This window comes from Dendrobates tinctorius, unplaced genomic scaffold, assembly GCF_039654945.1.
Source record: "Dendrobates tinctorius isolate UK_male_01 unplaced genomic scaffold, ASM3965494v1 ptg000211l, whole genome shotgun sequence".
Lineage (NCBI taxonomy): Eukaryota > Metazoa > Chordata > Amphibia > Anura > Dendrobatidae > Dendrobates > Dendrobates tinctorius.
The window spans coordinates 30,622,069-30,631,564 of NW_027361878.1; the positions used below are offsets into that span (position 1 = coordinate 30,622,069).

Genomic DNA, 9,496 nt, shown 5'->3' on the forward strand with positions numbered 1-9,496 from the left:
AAAAAAGGAAAAAGCAGCCCCTCCTAAATGTAAAGTGCTTTTTTTTTTTTTTTTTTTTGGAAAACCGAAAAAAAAAATTGACAATTTTGATTTCACCTTATCATTAACAAAACTTTAAAATTATCAAGTTATTTTTTCTGCAATGTGAACTCTGTAGATAAAAAAAATAAAAAAATAACGGCAGAATTGTTGATGTTTTGTTAAAAAAAACTAAAAAAAACAAAAAACGAAGTGATGAGTGATCAAAAAGTAGCGTGTATCCAAAAATGTTATTGATGAAAACTTGTCCTGCAAAAAAACAAGTCCTCATGTAGTCACATTATCACTAAGAATAATAAAAAAAAGTTAGGGGTCTACATTTTAAAAAAAAAAACATGCTTTGAGAAAAAGTATCAAAAATGTTGAAACGTATCAAGTGCGTATCACTAATTAGAATCATAGAATCGTAGAGTTGGAAGGGACCTCCTGGGCCATCTGGTCCAACCCCCTGCTCAAAGCAGGATTCGCTAAATCATCCCAGTCAGATGTCTGTCCAGCCTCTGTTTGAAGTCTTCCATTGAAGGAGAACTCACCACTTCTCGTGGCAGCCTGTTCCACTCATTGATCACTCTGTCAAAAAGTTTTTTCTAATATCTAATCTGTGTCTCCTCCCATCCAGTTTCATCCCATTGCTTCTAGTCTTTCCTTGTGCAAATGAGAATAAAGTTGATCCTTCTACAATGTGACAGCCCTTTAGATATTTGTAGACAGCTATTAAGTCTCCTCTCAGTCTTCTCTTTTGCAAACTAAACATTCCCAAATCCTGCAACCTTTCCTCATAAGACAGGGTTTGCAGACCGGTCACCATTCTGGTCGCTCTTTTCTGAACTTGCTCCAGTTTGTTGATGTCTTTTTTAAAATGTGGTGCCCAAAACTGGACACAATATTCCAGATGAGGTCTGACCAAAGAGGAGTAGAGGGCAATAATGACTTCACGTGATCTAGACTGTATGCTTCTGTTAATACATCCTAGAATTGCATTTTCCTTTTTTGCTGCTGCATCACACTGTTGACTCATATTCAGTCTGTGATCTATTAGTATACCCAAGTCTTTTTCACATGTGCTGTCACTTAGCCCTATTCCTCCCATTCTATATATGCTTTTTTCATTTTTATTGCCCAGATGTAGTACTTTGCATTTCTCCCTGTTAAAAACCATTCTGTTAGTTGCTGCCCACTTCTCCAGTTTATTTAAATCTTTTCGAATCCTCTCTCTCTCTTCTCTAGTATTAGCTATCCCTCCTAGCTTTGTGTCATCAGCAAATTTAATCAGTTTACCCTCAATTCCTTCATCTAAATCGTTGATAAAGATGTTGAACAATACAGGGCCCAGGACAGAGACCTGTGGTACCCCACTTGAGACATTCTTCCAACTGGATGTGCAGCCATTTACGACCACTCTTTGGGTCCGATCACTAAGCCAGTTATGAATCCACCTAACAGTTGCCTTGTCCATTCCATACTTAGTCATTTTTTCAATAAGGATTGTGTGAGAGACTTTGTCAAATGCTTTGCTGAAGTCAAGATATACTATATCTACAGCATTTCCTTGATCCACCCAATCAGTGATACCGTCATAGAAGGAAATTAAGTTAGTCTGACATGACTTATTAGTTACAAACCCATGCTGACTCTGTTTAATCACTTCATTCTTATCCAGGTACTGATATACATGTTGTTTAATAATTTGTTCAAAGATCTTTCCTGGTATAGAAGTCAGACTCACCGGCCTATAGTTGCCTGGGTCCACCTTCTTCCCCTTTTTGAAGATAGGAACAACATTTGCTCTTCTCCAGTCTTCTGGCACTTCTCCTGTTCTCCAAGAATTTTCAAAGATTATGGAGAGGGGTTCAAAAATTTCTTCTGCTATCTCCTTCAGTACTCTGGGGTGTAATTCATCTGGGCCTGGAGACTTGAATTCATTTAGGTTAGCTAAGTGTTTCCTCACTATCTTTCTGTTTATAGATATCCTGGATTCTTCTATTCCCTTAATAGGACAGTGAATAACAGTTGATGTTACATTTCCTTTCTGAGAGAAAACAGATGCAAAATAGGAATTTAAAAGTTCAGCCTTCTCAACATCCTGTCTTACCATTTCATCATTTTCATCCTGTAAAAATCCTATAGCATCTTTGACTTTTCTTTTACTTTTTACATATCCCCAAAATCCTTTATTATTGCTTTTCATTTTCAGCTTTAGATAATCTGACTTGTGCCCTGCAGGTTCTGCAGACAGCATTATATTCTTCTTTAGATATGCCTCCCTCTTTCCATTTTATAAACATTTTTTTCTTCCTTTTCAGCATGTGCTTAAGTTCTGTGTTCATCCATCCTGGTTTCCTTAAATGCTTCCTATTCTTCCCTCTTTTCGGAATTGTTAACAACTGTGCTTTGAGAATTTCATTTTTCAAGATTTCCCATCCTTCCTGGACATTTTTGTCTTTAAGGATATCCAGCCATTGGTTCCCTCCAATTATCTTTCTGAATCCCTTAAAATCTGCCTTTCTGAAATCTAACCTTGACGTCTGAGTCTTCACAGGTCTTCCGCCTCTAGTTATCCAAAATTCTAAAATAGCATGGTCGCTACCTCCTAGGGTCCCAGCCACTTTTACCTCCTCAACCATTTCCTCCCTGTTTATAAGGATTAGATCCAAGGTAGCAGTTCCCCTTGTTTTCTCCCCTACCTTTTGGAAGATAAAGTTGTCAGCAAGAGAGGATAAGAATTTCCTTGACCTGTTAGTTTTACCTGAGAGAGATTCCCAACAAATGTCTGGATAGTTGAAATCTCCCATGACAACTATGTCATATTTTTTGGAGAACTTGGCCATTTGATGCATAAAGAGTTCATCCATATCTTCAGCTTGCACAGGCGGCCTGTAGTAAATGCCTACAATGGTGTCCTTTCCATTGTTCTGTCCTTGTATTCTTACCCAAACAGTTTCCACAGAACTCCCGGTCTCTGAAGCTTCAATCTCTGTGCAGATATACGCGTTTCTAACATAAAATGCGACACCTCCTCCTCGTTTATCAAGTCTGTTTCTTGCAAATAAGTTGTATCCTTCTAGTCTTGTATTCCAATCATGTGTATTGTCCCACCAAGTTTCAGTGATTCCAATGACATCATATTTCTTTTCCTGTGTTAGTAGTTCCAGTTCTCCTTGTTTGTTGCCCATGCTTTGTGCATTAGTATAGAAACATTTTAGTTTGTGATTGGTTTCTCTTTCTCCAATATTTTTATTAATTAGATTCTTTTGTCTTTGTTCTTCCTTTCCACTTCTAATAGCAGAGTTCTCAATAGCATTTGTCAGGTGTTTGGCTTTTTCTGGTCTTTTGCTTCCCTTCCCACGTTGTTCTAGTTTAAACCTCTCCTTACAAGTGTAGCAAGGCGACTTCCAAATACATGTTTTCCAGTCTTCGTAAGGTGCACCCCATCTCTAGCAAGTAGTCCATCGTAAAGGTAATTCACTCCGTGATCCAGAAATCCAAATCGTTGCTGACGGCACCATCGACGTAGCCAGTTGTTCACCTGCAGAATCTTATTCCACCTCCTTGTTCCATGGCCATCCACTGGGAGGATGGAAGAGAAGACCACCTGCGCTCCCAGTTCTTTCACTTTCCTGCCTAAGTCTTCAAAGTCTCTGCAGATGGTTTCCAGGTCGTTTCTTGCGGTGTCATTTGTCCCCACATGTAGTAGCAGGAATGGGTAGTCATCAGTAGGTCTGAAGAGTCCTGATATTCTGTCAGACACATCTTTAATTTTTGCACCTGGAAGACAGCACATTTCTCTTGAAGTTATATCCGGTCTGCAGATAGCGGCCTCTGTTCCTCTCAGCAGGGAATCCCCCATGACCACCACTCTCCGTTTCTTCTTCACAACATTTTTCTTTCTCCATCCAGGAGGACTCTGAAGGCGTACAAGGTTGCTGTTTGTTGGCAAAGTCTTATCCTGATGTATTTCTTCATTGGTTTCCTGCGTGAGAGCCTGGTACTGGTTCCTGAGGAGTATGGGTGCTGACTGCCTCCTGATCCTCCTGCTTCTCTGGGTCACATGTCTCCATTCCTCTGTTTCTTCAGGTGCACTTCGAATTTCTTCTCTTTCTGTAACATGAAGAGATAATTGGAGTAAAGGAACAGATTAATCCAGCTCACCTCACTGCCTTGCTGGTAGGATCCAAATCCTGCGCACGGATTTGACTAGGCAGTCAATCAATAGTAGAAAAAAGGGAAGAAAGTTCCAGCGCTAGGAATGGAAAATTAAAAATCCATTTTATTGTGCCAATGCATATTAAAATTCCAGCAGGTACAGCATATAAGTCGGATGACTGCAGAACAACGCGTTTCGACGCCTCAGGTCTTAATCATGTTGAACATGATTAAGACCTGAGGCGTCGAAACGCGTTGTTCTGCAGTCATCCGACTGATATGCTGTACCTGCTGGAATTTTAATATGCATTGGCACAATAAAATGGATTTTTAATTTTCCATTCCTAGCGCTGGAACTTTCTTCCCTTTTTTCTACTAATGAAGAGATAATTCTGCTCTGTCCAAGAACTCTTCACCTTCCTTAATGATCTTCAACGTAGCTAACCTCTCTTCGAGATTTTGCAACTTTTCCTCCAACAGGGACACAAGCTTGCATTTGTGGCATGTGAAGTTTGGCTTTTCCACTGGTAAATCTATGAACATGTAGCAAGAAATGCAGCTCACCAAATGGCTCCTGGCCTCTTCCATCTTGAGATTTCTTAAAAACGATGAAAGATGAGCCAAAATTTGCGCGCCAATAGGCGCGCGGTTTTTCCGATTTCCTCTTATCAGCTGCAACGGCCAAAACCCAGTGATCGTTGAGCTTGCGGAGACTCTTCACTTATCCCAGAAGGCACTGGGAATATGCAAATGATCTCCTCAAGACTCTTCCCCTGTTTTCTTTCATTTGTGACAACAAACAGAACACCTTGGTTTCCAGCAGTATTGGGTCAGGGGGGCTGTTTTTTTCCATAGGGGATTCATCAATTGTATCGTACACAAAAAAAATACAAAAACAACTGATGAACGTTTCTCACGTCTCATCTAGCAGTCGCGACTCGCTAGGATGACGCACTGATGCCGGCGGTTTACTGTTTTCCAAGCATTAAAGGGAACCTGTCACCCCCCCCAGGCACCTTCAGCAGCACTAAGGCTGCGTTCTGTGAAGGTGGCTCTTCTTTCTCTGACCCCTAGTAACGCTGAAATATCGACTTTTATAAATAGCTCCTCATACCTGTAATGTGTCCCATAGGTATGGTGTGTCCCCCTGTATCAGCCGCCATCCATCCGTTCATCATGCCACTTGTCTTGCGCCTGGGCGCCGCCCACCATGCTCCTGTGCGCTGCCACCTCCTCCTGTTTTGAATGCCGGCGCCCGCGCTGTGACGAGTTCTCGGGCATGCACAGTGCACGCTGCCCGAGAACTGACATCAGGCTATTGCGCCTGCGTGTTATGGAGGCCCCAGCCCCAGTGTGAATACATCATAACACACTGCGGGGCGGGATCTGGAGCCTCCACAACCTCCAGGTGCAATAGCCTGATGTCGGTTCTCAGGCAGCGCGCACTGTGCATGCCCGAGAACTCGTCACAGCGCAGGCGCCGGCATTCAAAACAGGAGGAGGCAGCGACGCACAGGGGCATCATGATAACTGGATGGAGGGTGGCGTCGAGACACAGGACGGGCATGATGGACGGATGGATGGCGGCTGATAAAGGGGGACGCACCATACCTATAGGACACATTACAGGTATGAAGAGCTATTTATAAAAGTCGATATTTCAGCGTTACTAGGGGTCAGAGACGGAAGAGCCATCTTCACTGAACGCAGCCTTGGTGCTGCTGAAGGTGGCTCTTTAATTGAAAAACGCCCGGGGGGGGGGGGGGGGGGGGACGACAGGTTCCCTTTAATAGACTTAAATGTGGGATTTTGATTTGTGATTGAGGCTGTGTGCCCACGATGCGATTTTAGGCGTTTTTGCCACGATTTTCGGCGTGAAAACGCTGCGAGAACGTTTAAAAATCGTGTACAGAACGCCCCCCATGCATTCCTATGGCATTCCTCACATGCTGTGCTAATGCTGCGCTTTTTTCCGCGGTGGAATCGCATTGCGGAAAAAATCGCAGCATGCTCATTATATATATATTTTATACATGTGATAGAGACACATTTATATATATATTTCTAATTCATACAGTTCTTATTTGCAGAATAGCCGCTGAAACATTTACCGGCTTTTGTATAATTATTCTCCTGCCCGACATGAAATGACACATGGTTTACATATAGTTAACCATTTCATTTCATGTTTTTTTTGTTATGTCTGTCTCTATTAATTAGATGAGGGTTTGTGGGTAAAATTATGGAGTTGTAGGGGTTAATTTAAGGGGTTAATTTGTTGTATTAAATTATGGGGACTCCCTGCAGCTCAGTGACGTCAGGAGTCCCTGCAATTTAATACAACGAATCAACCCCTTAAATTAACCCCTACAAGTCCATAATTTTACCCACAAACCCTCATCTAATTAATAGTGACAGACATAACAAAAAAAACATGAAATAAAATGGTTAACTATATGTAAACCATGTGTCATTTCATGTCGGGCAGGAGAATAATTATACAAAAGCCGGCAAATGTTTCTGCGCCTATTCTGCTGTGAAGAACTGTATGAATGTGCAATATATGTATAAATGTGTCTCTATCACATGTATAAAATATATATATATATTGTGTCTAGATATAATCATTCTTTCTTTATTTAACCGGTCGCTGTGATTTTACTGTACTGGAAGAATTGCCGGCTTTAGGTAAAGGACACCGGGTGCGATTTTATCGCAAGTCACACATCTGGTCCGTTTTTAGTCCCATTTTTTCTCGCCCCCCTAAGACTTGTATTGTCGAATCCGATCTGAAAATCGGTGACAATCGCAGCATGCTGCGATTGTCTCGGTCCGAGGATCGGATGCGATAAAAAAAATAAATAAATAAAAAAAAAAAAAAAAAAAAAAAATCGCATGATGTGAGCTGCCCCATAGAATGACATTGGGACGAATGCAATGCGATTTTTTATCGCATTGCATTCGTCCGTTTTATTCGCCAGTGTGACCCCGGCCTAAAGCTAAAAATTGGACGTCCGTTTTGGGGGGTTTTTTTGCCAACACTTGGGACACAAAAAACCACACGGATGTATGAACAGCCTTGTAGACGATGATGGGAACTTATTCCATCCGTGAAAAATAAGGAGAGAACGTTGATGTCTTGAACGCGGTCTTATTATGTCGGTTGTAACAGCAAATAAACGCCATAAACGTTTGATGTTTACTCTAGAGTCAAACAAGGAACAAACACAAGAAAGAAAATACAAATAGACTATCAGGCCGAAAACACGTGACAAATGTGGCCTGACAAACGCCGGGATCAGAGGCGGAGACTCTTCTAACGGCCAATCACAGAGATTAAAGGCTCGTGCAGGCCGATCAGCGGCTGTCTACTTGCTGACGAACATTCTATGGCACAGAATATTGGTCGCTATGACTACAGCACCTGTCAGCGGCAGCACAAGGCCGCTGATGATAATGGCGATTTTTAAAAGGGGGTTTTCCCACTTTAACAAAACTCGTCCCCAAAACACCTCACATGAACACATCACCGCTGCAGTCAGTCACTCAGCGGCTCTAATGATACAGATAGCATGAACCACCGAGATCAATGATCGGCTGCAGCGGTGACGTGCGCCGTTACTTGTGAGGTCACCTCTGCAGCCAAAACACACAGACAGGAACTAGGACTGAAAAGCGGCACTGGAGGTGGAGAGGGGGCTTGTTGTAGTATATGTAAGCGTTTCTGGACCACATTTGTTGGAGTGGAAAGCCCCTTTAAGACAGACTAAAAATAGTTTCACCCTACAAACATCTGCTGCTCTCATTTCCCAATTATTGGCTCACAGACAGGAGCCATCAGGCTGTGTGCACACGCTGCGGATTCTGCAGCGGATTTGGCCGCTGTGGGTCCGCAGCAGTTTTTGCTGCGGTGTACAGTACCATTATTCCCTATGGGAATACAAAACCGCAGTGCAGACGGTGCAGATTTTTCCGTGCGGTTTTGAAACTGCAGAAAGAATTGACATGTCATTGCGGATTCCGCTGCGGTTTACCATCTCCTCCATTGAGAAGATGAAAAACCGCAGGGCAAAACCGCAGAGCAATCCGCAGGTGTTTTGATTTGCGGATTTTACAAAATCCGCACTACAATCCGCAGCGTGTGCACGTAGCCTCAGGGCGCAGCTCTGCAGAGGACAGGTCTGGTCCAGCACTGCACAGTGTCCTGCATCGGGCGGAACAGTCAGCACTTCTCCCGGGAAAGTTTCTCCGACCTTCAGAGCTCTGCACCGCATCACCGCCTGCACCGACCACTCCCTGCAGAAAGTTTATCGCGACATAACGGTGCAGCCATCCCCCGCGATATGACTGATCCCCGCACACCCCGCGGCCTCCCTCATTACACCCGCGCTGCCCGGACCTCACCTGGTACGCAGTTCGGTCTGCGGCGCGTCCTGCCCGGGATCAGCCCGTCCTGGTGCCAGTGCTGAGGAGGCAGCTGCAGGCCCGGCCCTCCACTGCAGCACACGGGGGCGGGAGAGCTTGGAAGGAGTTCAACTTCTGTGGAGAGGGGCTGTGACGTGCTGCTGGGGCCGAGGTGGAGAGTGCGCCACTACAAATCCCAGCAGTCCACCCCAGATCATAGCCCCCCCATCTAGGTCACCTTCACCACAGCTCCCATCATCTTCACCAAAAATCACCCCCCAACCAGATCACATCAACCACAGATCACCACCCCAATCAGATCACCCCCAACCAGATCACATCAACCACAGATCACCCCCAACCAGATCACATGCACCACAGATCATCCCCCCAATCAGATCACCCCAACCAGATCACATCAACCACAGATCACCCCCAACCAGATCACATGCACCACAGATCACCCCCCCAATCAGATCACATCAACCACAGATCACCCCCAACCAGATCACATGCACCACAGATCATCCCCCCAATCAGATCACCCCAACCAGATCACATCAACCACAGATCACCCCCAACCAGATCACATGCACCACAGATCACCCCCCAATCAGATCACCCCAACCAGATCACATCAACCACAGATCACCCCCAACCAGATCACATCAACCACAGATCACCCCCCCAATCAGATCACCCCCCAACCAGATCACATCAACCACAGATCACCCCCAACCAGATCACATGCACCACAGATCATCCCCCCAATCAGATCACCCCAACCAGATCACATCAACCACAGATCACCCCCAACCAGATCACATGCACCACAGATCACCCCCCCAATCAGATCACCCCAACCAGATCACATCAACCACAGATCACCCCCAACCAGATCACATCAACC

The 9,496-nt window shown here is 44.3% G+C and overlaps 1 protein-coding gene across 1 annotated transcript in view; it reads right to left on the reverse strand.

Moving 5' to 3' along the window:
* LOC141058430 (transmembrane protein 272-like) overlaps positions 1-8,815 on the reverse strand; it is a 45,017-nt gene extending 36,202 nt beyond the window's left edge. Inside the window, exon 1 of the mRNA XM_073554682.1 lies at positions 8,587-8,815. The gene's annotated coding sequence lies outside the window, so the exon portion shown is untranslated. The remainder of the gene's footprint in view (positions 1-8,586) is intronic.
* Between the last annotated feature and the right edge of the window lie 681 nt (positions 8,816-9,496).